The sequence below is a fragment of the Hordeum vulgare genome, chromosome 7H (assembly GCF_904849725.1).
Source record: "Hordeum vulgare subsp. vulgare chromosome 7H, MorexV3_pseudomolecules_assembly, whole genome shotgun sequence".
In the NCBI taxonomy this organism is placed as follows: Eukaryota; Viridiplantae; Streptophyta; class Magnoliopsida; order Poales; family Poaceae; genus Hordeum; species Hordeum vulgare.
In genome coordinates this window covers 498,109,617-498,134,885 of record NC_058524.1, presented here as the reverse complement: position 1 = coordinate 498,134,885, position 25,269 = coordinate 498,109,617, and positions in this window count along the sequence as shown.

Here is a 25,269-nt window from a genome sequence, read left to right as displayed (position 1 = left end):
GCTTCTTCATCAACACCATTGCCTCTCTGATGATGCGTGAGTAGTTCCCCGTAGACCTTCGGGTCCATAGCTATCTTCATGGAGATCTATCCGATGTAATCTTCTTTTGCGGTGTGTTTGTCGAGATCCGATGAATTGTGGATTTATGATCATATTATCTATGAATCTTATTTGAGTCTCTTCTGATCTCTTATATGCATGATTTCATATCCTTGTAATTCTCTTCGAGTTGTGGGTTTGTTTGGCCAACTTGATCTTTGATTCTTGCAATGGGAGAAGTGCTTGGTTTTGGGTTTATACCGTGCGGTGACCTCACCCAGTGACAGAAGGGGTAGCAAGGCACGCATCGTGTTGTTGTCATCAAGGGTAAAAAGATGGGGTTTATATCTATTGCATGAATTTAGCCCTCTACATCATGTCATCTTGCTTAAGGCGTTACTCTGTTTGTCATGAACTCAATACACTAGATGCATGCTGGATAACAGTCGATGTGTGGAGTAATAGTAGTAGATGCAGAAAGTATCGGTCTACTTCTCTCGGACATGATGCCTATATGTATGATCATTGCCTTAGATATCGTCATGAATTTGCGCGGTTCTATCAAATGCTCGACAGTAATTCGTTCACCCACCGTAATATTTGCTATCATGAGAGAAGCCTCTAATGAACACTATGGCCCCCAGGTCTACTTCTCATCATATTTTCAGCCTTACACTTTTACTTTGTTGCACTTTCCGCCTTCATATCTCACCTTGCAATCAATCGTGAAGGGATTGATAACCCCTTTGTATTGTTGGTTGCAAGTTTGCTGTTTCTGCACAGGTATGGTGGAGACTTGGCTTGATACTCCTACTAGATTGATACCTTGGTTCTCAAACTGAGGGAAATACTTACTGCTACTATGCTACATCACCCTTTCCTCTTCAAGGGAAAAACCAACGCAAGCTCAAGAGGTAGCAACGGTGTCAGAAAAAGGAAATGATTTTAAAGACTTGTCGAAAACCCCGCCTGATGTCGCTAATGCCCGAGGGAGATGGTGGTGACTTAGGTAACCACTTGGGAAACATGTGGTTTAGTGAGGCAAGATGTGTGTGTGTTTTTGAAAACGGAGAGATTTAATATGCACTAGTAGAAAAACTAGTTTACGTGAGATACTTTAGTCCCGGTTTGTAAACGAACCGACACTAATGTCACCATTAGTGCCGGTTCCAACGGCTAGGGGGCGGGCATCATTAGTCTTGGTTATGTTGAACCTCTAGTACCGGTTCATGACACGAACCGGGACTAGACGGGGGTGGCGGTAGGCTGGTGTCAGGATGGGGCCCCACTAGCACATTTAGTACCGGTTCGTGGCACGAACTGGTACTAGAAGCTCACATTTAGTACAAGTTTGTGTCGTGAACCGAGACAGAAGGTTTTCCTATATAAACCCTTCGTCCAACCCGTGTTCGAGCTCTCTGTTATTCCCCTTTCCTCCCCTCTCTTTTCTTCCCCAAAGCTCGAGCTCATCCTTCATTTTGCCCAAAATTTGTCAAGATTTCAAGGCCCAACATCCATCCAAATGATCACAAAGGTTAGCAACTTTGTCCTTTTATCTCCCATTGCTAGATTAGCTCTTGCAATGCTCTATAGGTATAGTGATTTTTGCGTTTTACTTTGGGCGTAATTATATGTGGTAGTTTATTTGATTTATATGCAATTTGAGCCCAATTTAACTCTTAGTTTGCATATGTAGGTGTAGTTTACTTAGTGCTTTCCCATCCCCGTCCTAACCACCGACGATTTCCTGCATCATCGCGTCGCGGGCACCACCTTGGTGAGCCTCTTGTTCTTATTGTATTTTTATAAAAAATCATGTTTGTGTGATTTTGATATATAGTTACTTGTATAATATTGTTACCTGTATGTTGTTTGTTATACATAGTGGCATGATTTTGATACCCGTCCCCGTGGGCCCTCGTCCGGTTTATGATTCGGATGTGGTATATTCTCTTTTATAACTATTTGTTGCATTTTGTGTTTATGACAAATTATGCACATCAAGTTGACATAGATATTTTTATCTAAGAGGTATGTGAACCGAAAATTCTAACCGGCCCTCTTGTCGAGAGGTTAAATATAGTTGAAAAAGAAAATGAGTATTTGAAAGAAAAAAAACGAAAAGAATTAAAGATGAGAAGATGAAACTGGATTCGTATGTTTCCAATGTCGTCGATGATCACAAGATCAAGATGGAGAAAATGCGCTTGAAGATTAGAGAGATTAGAAAATATGCAATTGACAGTGAGGCTCGGTATCATTATACTATTTGATCAATTTTTACCTTAGTTGTGATCTTGATCCCATTTGTTATTAAATTTAAATGATTTAGCTAGAGATTTTGTATGTTATTTATGAGAATAAGTGTGTATGAACTTGTATTAATTTTTTCTTTCCGGTGTTGTGTAATGAAGATGAGACGACAATGGATGTATGGTGAATGGTGCTCTCCCTAGTTTGTTAAAGGCGTGAATACTTTTCTGATTGCGGCTGAGGCAAACAAGTGGGCGAATGGCTTTATGTGTTGTCCATGTGCTGTCTGTAAGAATGATTAGAATTACTCTAGGTCAAGAATCATTCACATCCACCTGTTTGAGTCTGGTTTGATGCCCCACTATAATGTTTGGACCAAACACGAAGAAAGAGGGGTTATGATAGAAGACAATAAAGAAGAAGAGGACGACGACAGCTATCCTAGCCATGGGTTCCCTGAATACGATGGTAGAACAATGGGAGAAGAAGCTTAGACGGAAATGCGAGAAGAAGCTGAAGAAGAGGCATCAGATGAGCCCGTTGATGATCTTGGTTGGGCCATTGCCGATGCAAAGAAAAACTCCGCAAGTGAAAAGGAGAGGCTGAAGTTGCAACGCATGTTAGAGGATCACGAGAAATTGTTGTACCAAATTGCAAAGATGACAAGAAAAAGCTGGGCACCACAGTGGAATTGCTACAATGGAAGGCAACGAATGGTGTATCTGACAAGGGATTTGAGAAGTTGTTGATAATGTTAAAAAATATGCTTCCAAAGGACAACGAATTGTCCGACAGTACGTATGAAGTAAAGAAGGATGTGTGCCCTCTAGGATTAGAGGTGCAGAAGATACATGCATGCCCTAATGATTGCATCCTCTACCGCGGTGATTATGAGGATTCGAATGCATGCCCTGTATGCGGTGCAATGCGCTACAAGATCAGCCGCGATGACCCTGGTGATGTTGAGGGCGAGCGCCCCAGAAACAAGATTCCCACCAAGGTGATGTGGTATGCTCCTATAATACCACGGTTGAAACTTTTGTTACAAAACAAAGAGCATGCCGAGTTGATGCGATGGCATAGAGAAGACCGTAAGAAAGATGAGAAGCTCAGAGTACCCGCTGACGGATTGCAGTGGAGAAAAATCGAGAGGAAGTGGTGGGACTTTGCAGCTAACGCAAGGAATGTATTGTTTGGTCTAAGCGCAGATGACATTAATCCTTTTGGGGGTAGAGGAACAATCATAGCACCTGGCCTGTGACTCTATGTATGTATAACCTTCCTCCTTGGTTGTGCATGAAGCGGAAGTACATTATGATGCCAGTGGTCATCCAAGGCCCTAAGAAACCTGACAACGACATTGATGTGTACCTGAGGCCATTAGTTGAAGAACTCTTACAGTTGTGGAATGGAAAATGTGTACGTGCGTGGGATGAGCACGCACAAGAGGAATTTGACCTACATGCATTGATGGTTGTGACCATCAGTGATTGGCCTGCTCTCAGTAACCTTTGAGGACAGACAAAGAAGGGATATCGGGCATGCACGCACTATTTGGATGATAGCGATAGTATATATTTGGATAATTGTACAAAGAATGTTTACCTGGGACATCGTCGATTTCTTCCGAGAAGGCATCCCGTAAGAAAGAAAGGCTAGCATTTCAAATGTTAGGTAGATCGCCGGAAGAAGCCTCGCCACCGTACTGGTGATGAAGTACTTGATATGGTCAAGGCTTAAGAAGTAATCTTTGGAAAGGGTCCTGACAGACAATCTGTTCCGAATGACGCCGACGGACGGGCACCCATGTGGAAGAAGAAATCTTTATTTTGGGATCTACCCTATTGGAAAGACCTAGAGGTACGCCCCGCAATTGACGTGATGCACGTGACGAAGAATCTTTGTGTGAACCTGTTAGGATTCTCGGGCGTGTATGGGAAGACAAAAGATACACCGGAGGCACGGGAGGACCAGGAACGTATGCACGGAAAAGACGGTATACATCAGGGTCGTGCCAGCTACGCTCTTAGCAAAGAACAGAAGGAAATATTCTTTGAATGCCTGCTCAGTATGAAGGTCCCGTCTGGCTTATCGTCAAATATAAAGGGAATAATAAATATGTCAGAGAAAAAATTCCAAAACCTAAAGTCTCATGACTGCCACGTGATTAGGATGCAACTGCTTCCGGTTGCATTGAGGGGCCTTTTACCGGAAATTTTTTGATTAGCCATTGTGAAGCTATGTGCATTCCTCAATGCAATCCCTCAAGGTAATTGATCCAAAAATCATACCAAGGTTAGAGAGTGATTTGGTGCAATGTCTTGTCAGTTTCGAGTTTGTGTTCCCACCATCCTTCTTCAATATCATGAAACATGTCCTAGTTCACCTAGCTGAAGTGATTGCCATTCTGGGTCCTGTATTTCTGCACAATATGTTCCCCTTTGAGAGGTTCATGGGAGTCAGAAATATGTTCATAATCGTGCTAGGCTAGAAGGAAACATTTCCAATGGCCATGAAAATGAGGATGTCATTGAGTTTTGTGTTGACTTTATTCCTGACCTTAAGGCGATTGGTTTTCCTGAACTGCGGCATGAGGGTAGACTGGGTGGAAAAGGCACGCTAGGACCGAAAGCAATAATATGTATGGATGGGTATTCTCTCACTCAAGCACATTACACAGTTCTACAAAATTCCTCCTTGGTGGCTCCATATATCGAGGAACACAAGAATATTCTATGCTCCAAACACCCGGAGCAGTCTGATGATAGGATTACATGTGAACAAACAGGGACTTTCGCCGGTTGGTTGCATGGCGATGATTTTGAAGATGAGTTGTACTTGTTGTCCAAGTTACCATATTCGAATATATTGACTTTCAAAGGGTACGATATAAATGGGAATACATTTTACACGATCGTCCAGGATAAAAAGAGCACCAACCAAAATAGTGGTGTCCGCTTTGATGCATCAAACACCAATAGGCCAAAGCACACATATTATGGTTACATAGAGGAGATATGGGAACTTGACTATGCACGTGATTTGAAGGTCCCTTTTTTTGGGTGCAAATGGGTCAATCTGACGGGAGGAGGGGTAAAGGAAGACCCACAGTACGGAATAACAACAGTGGATCTCAACAATCTTGGGTACGCAAACGAACCATTCATCCTAGCCAATGATGTGGCACACGTTTTCTATGTGAAGGACATCTCTACCAAGCCTAGAAAAACAAAAGATAAGGAAGCGAATACATCATACAATGAGACAAAGCGCGACATAGTTATTTTAGGAAAAAGAAACATCGTGGGAGTGGAGGACAAGATAGACATGTCAAAAGATTATGAAAAGTTTCATGAAATTGCTCCCTTCACACTAAATATTGACCCGAGCATCCAGTTAAATGATGAAGATTGTCCATTCTTACGGCGTAAAGGGACACACGTGAATAAAAAAATTTACACCCAAAGATCCCACTCTAGGATGTGACCGACTTCACTATCATCACTTTCTTCTCTAGTGAGTTTCCGGACTTATATATGTGGAAAGTTCCACTTCGCACAAACCGGAGGGAATCTTTCTAATAGTTAGGGTACTTTTGTATGATCAATTTCTCATCAATTTTCAACCCTTTGTGACATCAGTTCCTATTTTTCATGCATTTACTCATTTTTTTAGCTAAATGACCCTGAAATTGAAAAGAACTAAAAATGAACTCTGAAAAGGTTGAGAGTTGGCATGGTATCATCACTTCACCCACATAGCATGTGCAAAAAAGTTGAGAGGGTTACGGCAAAAACAGGATGCACTTTGTGTACAAAATGGACAATCTCTTTCGAAGTAACAAGGTTTTGGACGAAAACTCATCCTTTACAAAGGCATTTCATTTTTTAAAACTTATTTCAACTCCAGACTTTTTGTGCATTCAGTATGCACCATTGGAAGCCACATCATCAATTTTTAATCCTTTGTGACTTCATTTGGTATTTTCATGCATTTACTGATTTTTTTTCCAGCTAAATGACCCTGAAATTGAAAAGAACTACAAATGAATTCTGAAAAGGTTGAAAGTTGGCATGGTATCCTAATTTCACCCACATAGCATGTGCAAAAAAATTGAGAGGGTTACGGCAAAAACAGGATGCACTTCCTGTACAAAAAGGACAATCTCTTTCGAAGTATCACGGTTTCGGACGAAAACTCATGTGTTACAAGGGCATTTTATTTTTAAAACTTATTTCAACTCCAGACTTCTTATGCATTCAGTATGTACAATCTGAAGCCACATCATCAATTTTCAACCCATCCTGGCTTCGTTTGTTATTTTTCATGCATTTAGTCATTTTTGAGCTAAATGACCCTGAAATTGAAAAGAACTGCAAATGAACTCTGAAAAGGTTGAAAGTTCGCATGGTATCATCCTTTCACCCACATAGCATGTGCAAAAAAGTTGAGAGGGTTACCGCAAAAATAGGATGCACTTCGTGTATAAAATGGACAATCTCTTTCGAAGTATGAGGGTTTCGGACGAAAACTCATCTGTCACAAAGACATTTCATTTTGCTAAACTTATTTGAACTTCAAACTTTTTGTGCGTTCAGTATGCACCATTCGAACCCACATCATCAATTTTTTACCCTTTGTGACTTCATTTGCTATTTTTCATGCATTAACTGATTTTTTTGAGATAAATGACCCTGAAATTGAAAAGAACTACAAATGAACTCTGAAAAGGTTGAAAGTTACCATGGTATCATCATTTCACCCACATAGCATGGGTAAAAAAGTTGAGAAGGTTACGGCAAAAACTTGATGCACTTCGTGTACAAAATGGACAATCGATCTCTTTCGAAGTATGAGGGTTTTGGATGAAAACTCATGTGTTACAAAGGCATTTCATTTTTTTAAATAACCTAAGAATTACCAAATTGAATATAATGCTAAAAAACTAATATTAAACAGAAGAAAAAAGAACCACTGAAAATTAATAAAGTAGAAAACAAAAAAAGTTATTCACAAACTAGTGATTCACACAAATTTGAAATAATTCAAATTTGAAAACTACTCGCACTAACAAAAAGTTTATAATTTTTTCAGAGTTCATTTGGCGTGCTTTTCAATTTCACGGTCATTTAGCTCAAAGAATAAACTAATAGCAAAAAGAATGAATTAAAAAGAATCAAAATTATATTAACTAAAATTATCAAAATATTGATTTTTAAAAAGAATGAACTAAGTATTTAGCTGGTTACTACAACAAACTCTAGGAATTTTCATAAAGTATTTTTTGTTAGAAACTTTAATAGCAAACTAAAAATATTTTATAAAACTCTAATATAAAAAGGAATCAACTAAAAAGAATCAATTAAAATATTTTGTTGTGATCAACTAAGACAAAACTATAATATTCTTCAATAGAAAAAAGAATCAATTAAAAAGCTTTTGTAAACCTGAGGTTATGATCAAAGTATAATTTTGCAAAAAAATGACCTCCTAATAAGCCACCATGGCATGCATACAACTAGAAACCCAACTATACTTGGGCCACGATGCAGGCCGACGGGGCAATTAGGCCGAACAAGGGAGAGAAAGTGTAAGGCATGTAGTGCGTGCTAGAGAGGAGCTCGAGAGGTAAGGCGCAACAGGGCTTATAAACCACTGCTAGCGCCCTTCGCTTCGCGAGGTGGGACTAAACTCCCAGCACCCCGTGCCAGAGCCAGGAACAACCCTTTAGTCTCAGTTGGTGGCTCCAACCGGGACTAAAGGCCCCCCTTTACTCCCGGTCCGAACCACCAACCGTGACTAAAGGGCTGGCGGTTTCGCGTCCTTTGGGCTACTGAAATTTGCCTTTAGTCCCTGTTGGAGCCACCAACCGGGACTAAAGCCTTGGGGTATATAAGCGCAACCTTCTTCCTCCGATACCCGAACACTGTCGCGACGCGTGCAGTGCCTCGACGCCGAGCACGCCGCCGCCACGCTGCCACGACTCCCTCCCCCACCGTCGTCGCCACTACCCTTCCCCACCGCTGGCGCCACTCCCCTTCCCCACCGTTGGCGCCAACCCCCTTCCCCACCATGGCGCCCCCCATCCACGTGGCGCCACCCCCCTTTCCCACCGCCGGCGCCTACCCCCCCCCTCCCCCACTTTGAGGTCTCCTTTATTTGTTTTTGCTTTTTTCATTTCATTGCATCCGTTAGCGTAATTAAGTTAGTTTAGGTCACTGTTAGTGTTAGTTTAAGTCACTGTTAGTGTTAAATAGGTTATATATTGTTAGTTTAGGTTAAGTAGGTTAATGCAAAAAAAGAAGAAAAGAAGAATAATTAAGTGATTTAGGTTTTAGAGTAGATTTTCTTTTCTGTTTTGTTGCAATTTTATGCATGCAAGTATGTTAGTGTGATATATGGATTTGGGGTAGAAAACCCCAAGGAATCCAATGGTGGCATTAGATTTCACTTTTGTGCAAGTTTGTAAAAATGTTTTTTGTGATGAGGTGGCATTTTGTCATTTTTGTAGGAATTATTGTGTGCATTCTTTGAAGTTTGTGTCTAACATGAAAGTTCTAGATTTTTGTGAAGACTAAGGCATGGTATTTTTGTTGGGCATGTTACTCCAGTAGATAAGTGGATACCTTGCTGATAACATGTGTAGAAAATATTGTTGTTTCCATAGCTAGAAATATTTCTAAGTGTTCGGACTATTGTTTCTTTCCCTGTTGTGAGCATGGTTTCCAGGGATGTGTTTCTCTTTGGTGGTTGCACCAATGGCATGAATTGTAGTGGTTGAACCCCTCTACAACTTGGTGCCACAAGTTTGTTCATAGGACTTTGCATCATAGTTTTATTCCTTGTCAAAGTTGTTATTCTGTTGGAAATGGCAACAAGTGAAAATCTGTGAATTCACTAAGTGTGAGATTGTGTTATTATTTTCTTGTCGTGTTACTTTCATGCTAGTAAGTTTTCTGTGGGGATTTAGCCCAAGCTATGAACTGGTGATTCATAGCATTTGGGATTCTCTTAGTCCCTTAATAAGGAATTTATCCAGAATTAATGCCCCCATTATGGATGTGCTCAAGCTGATCCAATTTTTTTCTGATCTCATCTACGTACCCTAGCTAGCTTCTATATGTCACGTTGTCTTGTGTCAAAGTATTGAAGATATCGATGGCTTCATCATTAGCCGGAAGTAACAGGCGCATGATGGTACGAAGCTCTCCAAAGTTGTTTTGAAACGTAGTTCCTGATATGGTAATTAGTTTTTTGTTACGAATTTCACCAAGAGCCTTCCGAATATCGCTCTTTGGAATGTCTTTGCTGAACTTGCAAATAGCGATATTCGGAAGGCTCTTGCTGAAATTCGTACAAAAAAATTAATTATGATATCAGGAACTACGTTCCAAAACAACTTTGGAGAGCTTCGTACCATCATGCGCCTGTTACTTCCGGCTAATGATGAAGCCATGGTTTTCTTGAATCCTTTGATACTAGACAACGTGACATATAGAAGGGTAGATGAGATCAGGAATATATGGACATTTTTAGCACAACTAGTATGGCGTCATTTTGTTAAATCACTTAAAGGTTAAGAGAATCTGTTATGATTCTGAATCCTCTTCCTAGCCACGGACTAAAGGTTGGTCGTATATACGAAATCACATTCCAAGCATTTAAAAATGTTAAATTTGCATAGAAGTTTTTCTCGAATGCTATGGATAATACCGACTGAGAAGGAGAACAGGCCATGTTCGAGATCATACACTCCCTGATACCAGATGAGAATGAAGAAGATGACGGCTCGCAATATCTAAACAATACCAGTGATGGTATGATGTTCAATGAATATGAACGAACAGATGAAGTCCAGAATAATGATAACGAATGAAATGTTGTTCTTCAAATAACAAACATCGACGAGGTATATTTATATAAGGCATTTGGTGATCATCACATGTTTTACTTGATTTGTATATATATTAGCGAATCGATCTTTCTTCTTTTAACCCTCCGGATCGAGCAAATCTTCTACAAGTAGCAGGGCAGTTCGAGGCCGACCCAAAATGTTCAAACCTAATGGCGAACCTGATGAACCTAAGAATAATGCGAATAAGTTCATTGACCCAAATACCATTAATGAAGAGACATGGACGTAAGTGGGAACGAAAAGACATAGAGAAAATCTTGGTAGAGTTCTTGGTGCGACTAAATACCCAATCAGAAATACGACTTCCTTACAACTTCGGGTGAGTGACACTGTCTTGTACTACAAATTATGTTTTTGCTTACTAGATTTTAATAAGTGTAGTTGATGTGTTATATATGCACATGTCTGCTTAATTATACAAACGTGTGCGCATGAAGTTTTCACTGGATCCTACTAATCATTGAAGTTGATGAGGGAAAAGTTATAGTACTGAACTCACTACTTAAAGATGATAGAGACTATGCAATCATGAGGGGGATGGTCGACGGGTAATTTCAATCATTATCGAACTATATGTCGGCCTCTTTAGTTCATTTCCTGATATCAACTAATTAATAACTCCTTTATTCATTTTCTTTAATGGTGGGTTGGGCTTGGGAAAAGTTCATCAAACAGGTGGAAGGCCAATGGAAACAAAAACTGAAATGGATGCAACCCAGGGTAATTAATTAAGTAGTACTAACTAGCTATCATATCTTTAATTCTAGTTTCAATACCATTATCATGCTTGATTAATTATTGCCTAATTGAATTATATTCTCGTAAAGTGCCTGAGGCAGGCACCATGGAATAATTAATGTGGATACGACGTTTGTGAGAACATTCGCATGATGACATCCGAAAGGTCCAAAAGTGATAGACAACATTGGGTACGTTTGCCAGAACACTATTCACAATTCTTTTTATAACGATCTTATATATATATATACACACACACACACGCACAACTAATATATTCAAATTGATCTTATTTTTAATAAAGATGCAACAAAGGAAGGATCAGCTCCTACCAACGGATCGCGTACGAGCAATTCAAGAGGATATAACAGAATTTTTGCTTGATTAGCCAAAACTTCCGCACTAAGTAGAGATACTACTTGTGCATCCCGCACTATATGCGTGTGTGTGTGTGTGGTCGGTTCTACGAGAAATTATATTTTTATATATGCATAATGTGTACAGTATGTAGTAGCGTAAAATATGTTTAAAAATGAAAACGAATTAAATGGAAAACACAAAAATAAAGGAAAAATAAACCAAAAACACACAATCCCTAAACATTATGTTTAAAAATGAAAACAAATTAAATGGAAAACACAAAATTAAAAGGAAAAATAAACCAGAAACACACAATCCCTAAACCTTTTAATAACCAACCGGGACTAAAGGCCCCGAGTGTAACGCCCAAGATGTGATCCTATCCTTAATTTGGCATGAGGGCCTCGTCAGGGATAGAAGCGCATCTCGTCGTTTCGCAAGAATGGATATCTTTACAAGTACATGTACTGAAAAGATGAGATATATGGTATTGGCTTACACTCGCCACAAGCTACATCAGAGTCACATCAGTACAGTACATAAACATCATGAAGAAGAGCAGGGTCCGACTACGGACGAAAACAAACAAGAAAAGAAAACGACGTCCATCCTTGCTATCCCAGGCTATCAGACTAGAACCCATCCTAGATCGATGAAGAAGAAGAAGAAGAAGCAACTCCAAATGAACAACCAACGCGCTCGCGTCAAGTAACCCTTTACATGTACCTGCAACTTGTGTTGTAGTAATCTGTGAGCCACAGGGGACTCAACAATCTCATTTCCAAAGGTATCAAGACTAGCAAAGCTTAATAGGTGAGATATGATTAAGTGGGGAGGCTGCAGCAAGCGGCTAAGCAATTATTTGGTGGCTAACTTACGAGTACAAGAATAAAGAGGGGGATGATCTACGCATAGCAGACGTGAACTACTGATGATGAAATGAATGATCCTAAACACCTACCTAGGTCAAACATAACCCCACCGAGTCCTCGATCGGAGAAGGAACTCGCGAACGAGACAGTCACGGTTACGCACTCAGTTGGCATAATTTATTTAAGTTAACTTCAAGTTATCTAAAACCAGTGTTAAACAAAGTTTCCACGTTGCCACATAACCGCGGGCATGTCTTTCCGAAAGATTTAACCGTGCAGGGGTGCTCCAACTAATCCATCACAAATTACCACAAGCCGCATAGAAATCCTCGATCACGAAGCTCGCGATCTCGTCGGACTCCTTAGTGGAAAACCTCAACTCTGAGATTACCTAAAGCATCACCGGAATCCCGATGCACAAGACATTTGTCAAAGGTAAAACTAATCCAGCAAAACCGCCTGACGTGTCGACGAACCCGATAGGAGCCGCGTATCTCGTTCTCAGGACACAACCGGATGGGAAACGCTACAGGTACCAAACCTCGAGTTGCCCCGTGGTGGTCCAGCAGTCTGCCCTTTTGGGACCAACACCTTCAACATTGTCCCCCCTATAATATCTAAAATTACTCCTCGGGTTCATGACGCCCTATGCATTCCAGTGTTAACAAAATTATTATGTTGGGCAAATGTACAACCAATGTAGGGCCTTGCCAGACCAACTTTAATCTAATACGAATTATCAAGGGGGTCCCCATAACAACTCCGATCGTGTTAGGAGCGTTCAAATATGGAACATAACACCGGTAGCCGAAACTAAGGGGGCAAAGGTGGAACAAAGCACCAGGCTAGAAAGTCCAAGCCTTCCACCTTTTACCAAGTATATAGGTGCATTAAATTAAATAGCATTTAATAGGGTGATATAACAAGGAACCCATGTTATCACATGGAAATAACTACACCTGCAACTAGCAAGGCTAACACAAGGTTAAGCAAGCGATAACATAGCCAATCAGTGGTTTGCTAGGTTGTGAACAGGTTGAAGGTTTTCATGGCAATGTTGGAAGGTTGATATTTAACAGGTGGTAGGCAGCGAGACATAACGATAGAAACGGTAAAACTAGCATGGCAATGATAGTAATGGTATCTGGGGAAATGGTCATCTTGCCAGAGATCCCGCTTGGAAGAAGAATGACTCCGTGAAGCAGACGAACCGATGTAGTCGAACGGGTCCTCACTTTCCGACACGCTTGCGAAAATCTATCGAGACGAAGGAAACCAGAAACAAGAATCCACACACGATATTCACCATGGCACATGCACGACAAGATGCAATCCACATATGATGCATGATCAGCTGACTATATGCAAGACATGGCATGTCAATTCACACAATCAAACACTACACATTAAGTGAAGTTCAATATGCAACGAGTTGCATATTGACGAAACTCCACATACAGATTATTTAGTTCTATCCCGATTAGGAACACGATAATATTAAATGTGGTTATACATGGCAAGAGGTGAAGCGTAATTAAGGAACCTATCTAGGCATTTTAAATGAGGTCGGAAATGACATATAGCATCTCCGAGACGACCTCACATGTTAATTTGTAATTCTGTCCAGATCTGAACTAACAAGTTTAATGTTTGTTAAACAGAAAAATAAATAGGTTCACGTGATTCTACGCGTCGTTACAATCAAGTTACACATAGACAACATCTCCAACGGAGCTACGGATCAAAAGATACAAACACCGCAAGATATGATGGCATGAATGCTATATGTGTGCAACGACAGTCACGAGCATTTCAAAACACACAACCAGCAAGATAATATGAAAATACACGAGATTCTAAGCAAGTTCATATAGGACACGATCAAAATATAACAACGGTTCAACAACTACGAGCTACACAAGAAATCACTACAATCTGCCAAAATCAGCCACATAGCATTTTCTACACCCCACAACTGCGATCTACATAAATCCTAAATGCTCAAACAAGGCATGAGACAGTAGGGGGAAAGAACCACTACAACATACAACTAACAACACCTAGCATGGAAGCATGGATCACTAGGAAAAGAAGTCACAAAATGGCTTCTCACACACAGTTTCAGACTTAGTGAAAACCACACTTTATGAAAGTTCAGTTTTCGATCTGAAGGCATATTTACCACACCTAAACATGGATTTCTATTGCAACCAAAATTGCCAGAGGCTAGCCTACACATCCAAGGGCATATCTCTAGTTGACAACTCCTTCATATCATGCACGGTTAAATCACACAAAATAAACAAAAGGGCAACATGGCAAAATATCACGCGCACTAACTTGCTCAAAAGCTAAAACTAAATGCACAGTTAAATTCTATGGATTTTCTACCCCAAAAACATATATAACATGGGGGGTTGCAAAATAAAAACAACGCCACACGTATATGTGGGAATATGTCCTAAACACGGTATAACAATCTAGTGACGGAACCTACATGCAAAGATACTAAAAACTACTCGAAAAAACATGGAAAAGGGTTCCTAAAACATGAACATTTTATCTACGGGGTTTGAGCAATCCAGACACGCACGGAAGTAAATACGGGGCAATTAACCTATTGGGACAACATGCAAAACTAGACATTTGGCGGGTCAAACCACATCAAACATGCATGCAAGTTACAAATTCGTAATCTACGCGAAATTCTACACGAGTTACACATATAAATCACTCCGATCCGATGGACGGTTTAAAAACTACAAGCGTCTGAAAATATCTATCTATTCCTGAAATTGATTTAACCTCCGAAAAATCCTAAAATCCGAAATGGGCTGAATCTGTTTACAAGCCTAAGCAAAGCAGGATGCGAGATTTAGCTATACGACGCCATGGCGAAGGGTAGCGGCAGGCAGTGGGCTCACCTGCGTGGCCGCTTGGGCCGACGGGGCTTCCGAGCTGGGCCGGCCGCGGGGGCAGAGTGGGCCGAGGCGCTGGGCCGCGGTTGGTGGCGAGCCTGGCAAGGCCGGTCAACGCGGGGCGACGCCGGGCGCTGGCCTCGTCGTTCTCCTGTGCAGGAACGAGGCAGGAGCACAGCGGCGGCTGTAGGGGTGAAGCTCGTGAGGCGGCGGGCTAGAGAAGGTTCCCTCGGACCGGATCTGACCGAATCCGGCCAGTTGGGGCCTCGGCGGTGATCGGTAGCGTGGATCGGGGCTCGGGAGGTTCGAGGTCTGGCCATGGCGGCTGAGTACCTACGGGGGAAGAGAGAGCACTAAGAGAGGGAGGGAGAAGAAGCAAATGAGGAGGAGAGGAAGACGAGGCAGTCCGGCCTGGTTCCGACGGTGGTCCGGCGAGGAGGCGGGGCGACGAGGGGCGGCGCGGGAGGCGGAGCTGGGAGGCGCTCGGGAGGTGCTGCGGCGGCGGCGGGGCGGTCCGGGCCCGGGCGGGCCGGATCTGGGCTCGCGGGCACGCGGCGGTTGTGGCTGAGGAGAGAGGAGGGAGATGGCTATGGGAGGCTAGGGTTTGCACAGAAATCGAGGAGGAGAGAGAGGCTGCTAAAAATGGCATGGGGGTCCTATTTGTAACAATGGGGGGCTAAGTTTACCAGAATTTCGCCCCGGTTTCAACCGTGCGATCGGAATCGAACGGTTTCGAACGCGGGACGGGCTAAGTGCCGTGTGCAGTAGGTTAGCTAGAGATGAGAGGGAAAACGGGCCCCCGGCAACGTAATTTAAAACACCGACAAAACGTCCGACGATAGACCGAATACGGTGTCGCTACGGTCGACCATTCGGGTACCAGACGGACTCCGATTGCGACGAAATTTGACAGGCGTCCTACCTATAACTAAATAATACTGCACACCAAGTTCCAACCCAATCAGAGAAAGTTTTAGACACACTTTTATAACAAGATTTAAACGATGTCACGGGCGCGTGTGAGTGTGTTCGGGCTCAGAACGGGCAAGGACGAGAACCGGCAACTAACAACGGATGCAAGTTTTGAAAACTGGCCGCAACGAGATGCCGATGCAATGTGGATGGTGCGAATGATGCGATGATGATGTGATAAATAAAATAAGTCACACGACGAAAACAGAATAAAGGGGGAATCTTCTGGAACATCGGTCTCGGGCTGTCCTAACTCTCCTACACTACAAGAGGATCTCGACCCGAGATCCAAGAATGAAAGGGGAAGAGGAAGAGAAAGAGCAAGATAAAACTTAGCCGCTTCTTAGACAAACGAGTGAAACCAGCGATACTTGAAGGTTGCAACGAGATGAAAAATGATATGAGAAACAAGGAAGAATTCACAGAAATTTTCGGCAGCACTTCGATAGGAAAAGGGGACAAAAATTCGATAATGTGGTAGAATTAGACAAGATTCTAACAAACAACTAAAATAGAACAAGGGAACACCATGATCTTGATAGAACAACATGATTGACCCAAATGAGCAACATCACCACAACTCTGGAACAAGAGAATATAAACTAGATCTTGGAAAGAGGGAACGAAGGAGAAAAAGATAACTGCCACCACAAGAATTTGAAGAACATCTTGAGACAAAGAATTGATATCATGAGCCACTCTCGAAGACGAATGCAGAACACTACGAACAAGAACGAGAATTATGTTATGCTTACCCTTCATCAAGTTTAATTGATGACAAGCAACGCGTTTAGCATACCACTTATTCTTCTGGAAAAGATTGAGGAGGGATATGAGCACAAACTTGAAGAAGTCTTGAGGGGACACCGGTAAGAACTGGATTGAATGGGGATACATGAGAATGAATGGAGATAAATGAGAATGAAGAGATCATGAGCCACCTGAGAGAAAAAACTTGAACAAGGCACCAGAATAACTGAGAGACGAACGAAGAGACAACAATTGAGAAGAATTGAGGGAGAAAGCTGAAAGCTGAGAACGAAGAATTTTCTGAAATGATGGCCTTGGGAGGATCGAAAAATGACCATGACACAGAATGCATCGGTTAGACATGGAAGGAATACTCATGATTGGGAACAATTCAAGATGATGCCACAAAGCTGAAATGATGAATCTCCAAGAGAATGGACCAAGATTTGAGAGAAACACTCCTTCAGTCTTCCAAGCTGAAAATGATGACGAGAAACAACACCAAGGATAATGAGACACTCCGGAATAAAGAAGAATGAAAGGTTGAGCCAAAGACGAGAAACAATTCAAATTGATCTTGAAGAAGGAATATGACTGATGGAAATCATACTTATGTCCTAGTTGAAAGAATTAGAGATCTCCGAGAAAGATTACAAGAGCTATATAAGATCCTGGGAAGAACCTATGGGTTATGGGCCCACTCAAAGAAATCACCGTTGAACATATAGCTTAGAAAGAGAGACACTGCACCGGTATAAATGAAAACTTGATGAGGTTGAGAACCTCGAAATAATTACCAGAATTGAAAACAAGAAACTTCTGAGATAGCATCAACGCTCCGGATGGAATAAAGACAAATGAATAAACAGGATAGGCTGATAAGAATTTCCAACATGGGAAAGAATTTAAAGGATGAGAAGGATATGATGAACACCGAGATCTTGAATTGAATCCACCGGAAAAGACACCAAGAATGGATAAAGGTGAACATGAAGCTCCTGAGAATCTTCACAATGAATCGCCAGATACAAATGGAAGACGATCTAGCGGAAGCATAATGAAAGAAAACTCTTGGATAAAAACTAATCACTGAAGAAAAGGGCGGCAGGGCGGGAAAACAAATACAACTTGGGACAGATGAGACAAACTCCGGAAAGAAATGAGAGAATGATCTTGCAAAATTGGAGAGGATAGAATTCACTTGAAGAGACGCACACCGGTTGAAAAGAATTGACATAACAACTCCGGTTGACAAGAATTGATAAGAAAATTTGAGTGATCAAAAGAATTTGCATTCTCATAAGAATATGAGAACACATCTTAGAAAAAGATATGAAATCACCATTTGACATAGAAGCAACTCGAAATACCATATTCCAACAAAACAAGGGGTGAGGCTTATGAAACAAGCCAGAACAAATTCATGAGAGAGATTTCGTCCGATATTTTCGTGGACAGGATCGCACGGGCTCGATCCTTACAGTAGCCATCCTTTGCAAGGCAGCTACAAGGACTCTTTAAGACACGACGAGAACCGCTGTAAGTCGACCGTGAACAAACGAATCCACTAGATCTCGAACCCCAACCTAACATCATGCATTTGTTGGAAGATTGTCCTATAAGTAACTACTTGAATTCCCACCTAAGAACTCCCGAAATTTCTGGTCATGCAATCTGGTCCACGGATAGAAGGAGTAATATATCACTCAACTCCTATACTAACCCATCCAGTGTATCACATCCGTCAACACATAACAAGAATCTCGGAACTTCATCTATGTCACACACTCGTAATCACAACGATACTAAGTATGGCGATACATCCGGAACTCTTTGCACCAGTACTAGGGAAGTCGGACTCCTCTCGCCACTACTAGTATTGAAACAATTTCGAACATCCTTCATCCTTAGATACTAAGAACTCTGAATGATAACGATGTGCTCGAGAATCCCTTGGAGCTCAACTCCCCGGAAGAAATCAAGTCAGACACGAGGCACCAAGACAGAACTCCGTCACATCGGCATCATATAGATTCCAAAAATATCCGCGTGATCCTAAAAAAAATTGAATGAGAAGAGGAGTAGAATTAAGATTATTACGTCAAGATTGCTCACTAGAGCATAGAAGAGGAGAAAAAATAATCCTACTGTCCAATATATAACTAGACTCAAAGCAGGTTTTCACTAGACTCGACTCGGCCAACTTCGATCAATCAATGGGGCTCCTAGATCGGTACTGCTTTGATACCAACTTGTAACACCCAAGATGCGATCCTATCCTTAATTTGGCACGAGGGCCTCGTCAGGGATAGAAGCGCATCTCATCGTTTCAAAAGAATGGATATCGTTACAAGTACATGTAATGAAAAGATGAGATATATGGTATTGGCTTACACTCGCCACAAGCTACATCAGAGTCACATCAGTACAATACATAAACATCATGAAGAAGAGGAGGGTCCGACTACGGACAAAAACAAACGAGAAAATAAAAAGACGTCCATCCTTGCTATCCGAGGCTGCCGGCCTGGAACCCATCCTAGATTGATGAAGAAGAAGAAGAAGCAACTCCAAATGAACAATCAACGCGCCCGCGTCAAGTAACCCTTTACCTGTACCTGCAACTGGTGTTGTAGTAATCCGTGAGCCATAGGGGACTCAGAAATCTCATTTCCAAAGGTATCAAGACTAGCAAAGCTTAATAGGTGAGATATGGTTAAGTGGGGAGGCTGCAGCAAGCGGCTAAGCATTTATTTGGTGGCTAACTTACGCGTATAAGAATAAAGAGGGGGATGATCTACGCATAGCGGACGTGAACTACTGATGATCAAATAAATGATCCTGAACACCTACCTACGTCAAACATAACCCCACTGTGGCCTCGATCGAAGAAGGAACTCACGAATGAGACAGTCACGGTTAAACCTGAGAATGGTTTCATACTTGAACCATACCCATTTATTTATCTCTCAAAACCATACTTAAACCATACCCATTTAGTGTCATTTTTAGCCCAACCAAAACCAAACCCACTATTTTTTCCACCCAAACCAATTTAAACCCAAAACATAACCATGGGTTTAAACCCAGTACATAAACATGGGTTTGCTTTAATGTACATATGATAGCACAAATTGACATGTTAAGAAACAAATAAGATAGAAAAGGCATAAGTGCATCTATAACAGTTTAGAAACAAAGTAATCCTTCAGATACAGTCAACACAGAGTAAGAGGCAAAAAGAACATGCCCATGGCTGATAAGCTCACTAACAAGTGTATTAAAACCAAATTGCTTAGCAAAAGCACAAGAAAACACTTCCGATTCTGTTTCCCCATAATACATAATTACATAGTGCATTACAGCATGCACGCGGATCAAAGATGCTCGTTCTCGGCCGTAGTTGATTATTGCATATAACCAATGCCTAGAAACCGGTTTGGACCCATAGTTTATAACCGCTAATAACCAAACCGTTTAAACCGATAACCAACTATACCCAAACTGGTTTCTCCACATACCCAAACCAAAACCAAACTAAAAAAATCTCAGCCCAATACAACCTAAACCAAACAAAACCAAAGTAAGAACCGAACCGTTACACCCGATTTTTTAATAACCATTCTCACGTTTAGTCATGGTTACGTACTCAGTTGGCATATTTTATTTAAGTTAACTTCAAGTTATCTAGAACAGCTGTTAAACAAAGTTTCCACGTTGCCACATAACCGCGGGCACGGCTTTTCGAAAGATTTAACCCTGCAGGACTGCTCCAACTAATCCATCACAAATTACCACAAGCTGCATAGAAATCCTCGATCACGAAGCTCGCGATCTCGTCGAACTCCTTAGTGGAAAACCTCAACTCTGAGATTACCCAAAGCATCACCAGAATCCCGATGTACAAGACATTCGTCAAAGGTAAAACTAATCCAGCAAGACCGCCGGACGTGTCGACGAACCCGATAAGAGCCGCTTATCTCGTTCTCAGGACACAACCGGATGGGAAAGGCTGCAGGTACCAAACCTCGAGTTGCCCCATGGTGGTCCCGCAGTCTGCCCTTTTGGGACCAACACCTTCAGCACTGCCCCCCCCTGTAATATGTAAAATTACTCCTCGGGTTCATGACGCCCTATGCATTCTAGTGTTAATTAAATTATTATGTTGGGCAAATGTAGAACAAATGTTGGGCATTGCCAGACCAACTTTAATCTAAAACGAATTATCAAGGGGGTCCCCGTAACAACTCCGATCGTGTTAGGAGCGCTCAAATATGGAACATAAGACCGGTAGCCGAAACTAAGGGGGCAAAGGTGGAACAAAGCACCAGGCTAGAAAGTCCAAGCCTTCCACCTTTTACCAAGTATATAGGTGCATTAAATTAAATAGCATTCAATATGGTGATATAACAAGGAACCCATGTTATGACATGGAAACAACTGCACCTACAACTAGCAACACTAACACAAGGTTAAGCAAGCGGTAACATAGCCAATCAGTGGTTTGCTAGGTTGTGAACAGGTTGAAGGTTTCCATGGCAATGTTGGAAGGCTGATATTTAACAGGTGGTTGGCAGCGAGACATAACGGTAGAAACGGTAAAACTAGCATGGCAATGATAGTAATGGTATCTGGGGAAATGGTCATCTTCCCTGAGATCCCGCTTGGAAGAAGAATGACTCCATGAAGCAGACGAACCGATGTAGTCGAACGGGTCCTCACTTTCCGACACGCTTGCGGAACTCTATCGAGACGAAGGAAACCGGAAACAAGACTCAACACACGATATTCACCATGGCACATGCACGACAAGATGCAATCCACATATGATGCATGATCAGCTGACTATATGCAAGACATGGCATGTCAATTCACACAATCAAACACTACACATTAAGTGAAGTTCAAGATGCAACGAGTTACATATTGACGAAACTCCACATGAGGATTATTTAGTTCTATCCCGATTAGGAACACGGCAATATTAAATGTGGTTATACATGGCAATAGGTGAAGCGTAATTAAGCTACCTATCTAGGCATTATAAATGAGGTCGGAAATGACATATAGCATCTCCGAGACGACCTCACATGTTAATTCGTAATTCTGTCCAGATCTGAACTAACATGTTTTAATGTTTGTTAAACAACAAAATAAATAGGTTCGCGTGATTCTACGTGTCGTTACAATCAAGTTACACATAGAGAACATCTCCAACGGAGCTACGGATCAAAAGATACAAACACCGCAAGATATGATGGCATGAATGCTATATGTGTGCAACAACAGTCACAAGCATTTCAAAACACACAACCAGCAAGATAATATGAAAATACACGAGATTCTAAGCAAGTTTCATATAGGACACGATCAAAACGGAGCAACGGTTCAACAACTACGAGCTAAACAAGAAATCACTACAATTTGCCAAAATCCGCCACATAGCATTTTCTACACCCCACAACTACTTCTACATAAATCCAAAAGGCTCAAACAAGGCATGAGATAGTAGAGGACAAGAAGCACTACAACATACAACTAACAACACCTAGCATGGAAGCATGGATCACTAGGAAAAGAAGTCACAAAATGGCTTCTCACACACAGTTTCAGACTTAGTGAAAACCACAGTTTATGAAAGCGCAGTTTTCGATCTGAAGGCATATTTACAGCAGCTAAAACATAAGCTACAGGACTCCAAATGGCATGAAAATTCACAGCATGCTAGAGAATCCTAAAGTCTAGAACTAACTCCATTGCACCAACCTCAAAAGAGCTACAGATCACGAGATAAACTCATGCAAAGACAGCAACAAAATATAATAGATCTCAGACTTCGAAATATTTCAGCATCTCCAAATCAACACTATTTCCTAGCAAGTTGAGAGCAAGTAAACCACACCTAAACATGGATTTCTATTGCAACCAAAATTGCCAGAGGCTAGCCTACACATCCAAGGGTATATCTCTAGTTGACAACTCCTTCATATCATGCACGAATTAAATCACACAAAATAAACAAAAGGGCAACATGGCAAACTATCACGAGCACTAACTTGCTCAAAAGCTAAAACTAAATGCACAGTTCAATTCTATGGATTTTTCTACCCCAAAAACATATATAACATGAGGGGTTGCAAAATAAAAACAACGCCACACATATATGCGGGAATAAGTCCTAAACACGGTATAACAATCTAGTGACGGAACCTATATGCAAAGATACCAACAACTACTCGAAAAAACATGGAAAAGGGGTTCCTAAGACATGAACATTTTATCTACGGGGTTTGAGCAATCCGGACACGCACGGAAATAAATATGGGGCAATTAACCTATTGGGACAACACGCAAAACTAGACATTTGGCGGGTCAAACCACATCAAACATGCATGCAAGTTTCAAATTCATAATCTACGCGAAATTCTAAACGAGTTACACATATAAATCACTCCGATCCGATGCACGGTTTAAAAACTACAAGCGTCCGAAAATATCTATCTATTCCTCAAATTGATTTAACCTCCAAAAATCCTAAAATCCGAAATGGGCCGAATTTTTTTACAAGCCTAAACAGAGCAACATGCGAGATTTAGCTCTACGACGCCATGGCGAAGGATAGCGACAGGCAGTGGGCTCACCTGCGTGGCCGCTTGGGCTGACGGGGCTTGCGAGCTAGGCCAGCCGCGGGGGCAGAGTGGGCCGAGGCGCTGGGCCGCGGTTGGTGGCGAGCCTAGCGAGGCCGGTCAACGCGGGGTGACGCTTGGTGCTGGCCTCGTCGTTCTCCTACGCAGGAATGAGGCAGGAGCACAGCGACAGCTGCAGGGGCGAAGCTCGCGAGGCGGCGGGCTCGAGATGGTTCCCCCAAACCGGATCTGATCGGATCCGGTCGGTTGGGGCCTCGGCGGTGATCGACAGCGCGGATCGGTTCTCGGGAGGCTCGAGGTCCGGCCATGGTGGCTAAGTACCTGCGGGGGAAGAGAGAGCACTGAGAGAGGGAGGGAGAAGAAGGAGATGAGGAGGAGAGGGAGACGAGGCAGTCAGGCCTGGTTCCGGTGGTGGTCCGGCGAGGAGGCGGGGCAACGAGGTGTGGCACGGGAGGCGGAGCTGGGAGGTTGGGAGGCGCTCGGGAGGTGCTGCGGCGGCGGCGGGGCGGTCTGGACCCGGGCGGGCGGGATCTGGGCTCGCGGGCCCGCAGCGGCTTGGGCTGAGGAGAGAGGAGAGAGATGGTTGTGTGAGGCTAGGGTTTGCACGGAAATCGAGGAGGAGAGAGAGAGGCTGCTAAAATGGCATGGGCGTCCTATTTATAACAATGGGGGGCTAGGTTTACCAGAATTTTGCCCCGGTTTGAGCCGCGCGATTGAAATCGAACGGTTTCGAACGCGGGACGGGCTAAGTGGCCGTGTGGAGTAGGTTAGCCGAAGATGAGAGGGAAAATGGGCACCCGGCAACGTAATTTAAAACACCGACAAAACGTCCCATTATAGACCGAATACGGTGCTGCTACGGTCGACCGTTCGGGTATCACACGAACTCCGATTGCGACGAAATTTGACAGGCGGCCTACCTATAACTAAATAAGACCGCACGCCAAGTTCCAACGCAATCAGAGAAAGTTTTGCACACACTTTTGAAACAAGATTTAAACGATGCCGCGGGCGCATGCGAGTGTTGTCGGGCTCAGAACGGGCAACGACGAGAGCAACTAACAACGGATGCAAGTTTTGAAATCTTGCGGCAACGGGATGCCGATGCAATGCGTATGATGCGCATGATGCGGTGATGATGCGACAAATAAAATAAGTCACACGACGAAAACAGAATAATGGGGAATCTTCTGGAACGTCGGTCTCGAGCTGTCACACCCACCCCCCGGCGTGGGCTCATACCACGTGGTGGGCATTCGGTCCCGGTTCATGACGAACCGGCACTAAAGGGGGGGCCTTTAGTCCCCACCCTTTAGTGTTGGTTGCAGAACCGGCACTAAAGGTCCTGACGAACCGGGACTATTGCCTGATTCTCCACTAGTGATGTGCTGACCCTCCCAACCTCACATGTGCGACCATGATACCCCTTTATGGGACGGGGCTTTGTTGATTATCTTGGTCGATGCTAGCAGAGTGCCCGCTTTACTAGTGGCGAGAGGGCCAGAGTTACCCTGTTCATACAGGGTCGTGCCATGTATGGCGATTATGGGATGTTTTCACAGACACCGGGCATACCGTTGTGTCTCCTCACGGATGGTACGATCTTGAGCGAGTCTCATATGATGTACATCATGAGGACGTGGGCCAACGAGTGGACTCTTTGTTTAGTGTCGCCAGAGGGAAAGGCATTGTTCGGGTGCTTACCTCGGGTATGTAATATACCGCGAGTCGTGGATGACACCGAAGTTTCCTGGGTCTTGTGGGTATAGCGCACAACCCGTGCACCTGTCAAACTATTCAAATAG